Genomic DNA, 2,149 nt, shown 5'->3' on the forward strand with positions numbered 1-2,149 from the left:
CACACACACACACCACCGCTCAGTTCACACAAGTGTGATTTTTTAACTTACATTTAAATATCCTGTGTCCCCTTCTTCTGATTTGTTGAAATGAAAGAACATAAGAACTCTAGTCTCTAGAAATATAGATGGATGTAACTTTTTATTTGACAGAAAATCAGTTGTCAATGGCAGTCACATCAGTAAAGATGGAGACTGGGAAAGCTTCAGTTAAGCACAATCCACCAATCCATCCATCCATCTATCAATCATATCTAGGCTACTGCTTGCAGAGGTAATGCTCAAATAGGTTATCTGGCGCCATCTGCTGGCGGAACTGAAAACAACATGCAAAGTGACAAAATGATGTGAAAATCAAAATATGACATTTCAACTGTTGATTTATATAGGGGAGGGCGGGGTCTGTTGTAACCTTTTTTACATTTTACTCTATTACTAAACAAATACTTGCTCAATTGAGACAAAAATGCAAAGTTAATAACTTTGAGATGTCTGTCAACTATTGGTGGTGTTTATTTGATTCAATCTCAAACCTATAAGCCACAGTTTCTCTTCAAAAAGAATATGTGCACCGGAACAATGGCCAATTGTTCTGCTCATTCTAAATTAAATAAAACGGATATGTTAACCATTTATTATATTTTTTAACTCATAGTATGTGTCAGAGACATGTTTTCTTTAACTTGTGTTTTACTCTTAATCTTAACCATGAAGTCAGGTAGGCCATTGTTGCAACTTCCAGGCAAAACTCATTTCCTCTTACCATCTTCACTGGGCAGTCGTCTCACCATTCATAAGAAGTAGGCCTATACTTGCAAAAAGCCTAATTATCTGTCTCATTTTCTTAGAATGATTTAATAAATAGTTAAGAGATTTGAAATGTCACATGAGACACTGCATGTAGCCTAATAAGCATAGTATAATTCATCATATCATAGGCCTATAGACTAACTAGTGGCAGTAAAGTGTTTTGCAGGCATTAGACACAAATTAAAATGAGAAAAGACAAATTCCACCAAAAACTCTGCCCAGCTGATGAGAGAAGTCTCTTTAGCCTATTTGCTAATCATTTAGCATTAGCAGCAGCTTGTTACCATAACAGGTGGGGTCGGTTGTATACCTTTGCAGGGGCTCCACAACGGACCCCTTTTGACTAAATTCACTGTAAGACCTAAAATAACATATTGCTTTTTGATACCGAGGGTTAAAACTTACATGACATAAAAGAGGACAGGCAGATGATTAAAATGAGGTATATTGTGACTGTTTGACGACTGAATTCAAAGTGCTAGACGAAAATTAGCCGACAAGCTGTTGGTGAAAAGACCTGCTTGCTTGAGAGCTGGTCCCAAAATGAAGTGAAATCAGCTTGGCACACGTTTGCAATCGTCATGAACCGGAAGGGGCTGTCCAAAGATGTCAGAAAACTGATTGGCAGTATTTTATATGATATATTATTGGTTTAAATGAAGAATATCAACTGGCCCCACTGGCATGATCTACATGCTCACAAGCATGTAGATCTAGAACAGTGTTATACAAAATGTAATGCCTCAACTCTTAGTGCTCGTCAGGGTGGGGGTGTCCCCGGTTAAAATATGATTATTTTGGGGGTTGCGGCCTGAAAAGGTTGAGAACCACTGTTCTAGTTGAGTGTGTGGGAGCCGCGAGGGTATCACAAATAAATACCACGTCATTTATATGGTATGGTACATGGTATTTTTTCTTTAAAACCTTGAAAATAAAAAAAGGGTTTCTTTTGTATCAATAATATTAAGTATACAATGTTGGTTCAATTGATCCCCCCCCCCCAGCTATTACTGAAACCTTATAAAGTGATAAACTGGTTCAAAATATGGTTTATCGTTATAAACTATATGTATTATCTGCCAGTATACAACCCTTCCAAATGACTTCTATTTAAAATAAAACACATGCATGCACTGTACTCACAGTGCATACTGTACACTCACACACCACCAGGGATCAGGAATGGGTGTTGCATACTAAACATTCCCTTCCCTGTCATAGTCATAAATGTTCTGAAATGTTAATTTTTGTAACAGAAAAGAAACTAACCCCAGAGCACTCAGACTGACAACGTATCAATAGAAAACAGTTTATTCAACTTGCATACGTATACAAATAA

The sequence above is a fragment of the Nannobrachium achirus genome (assembly GCF_963921795.1).
Source record: "Nannobrachium achirus genome assembly, chromosome: 3".
Taxonomy (NCBI): Eukaryota; Metazoa; Chordata; class Actinopteri; order Myctophiformes; family Myctophidae; genus Nannobrachium; species Nannobrachium achirus.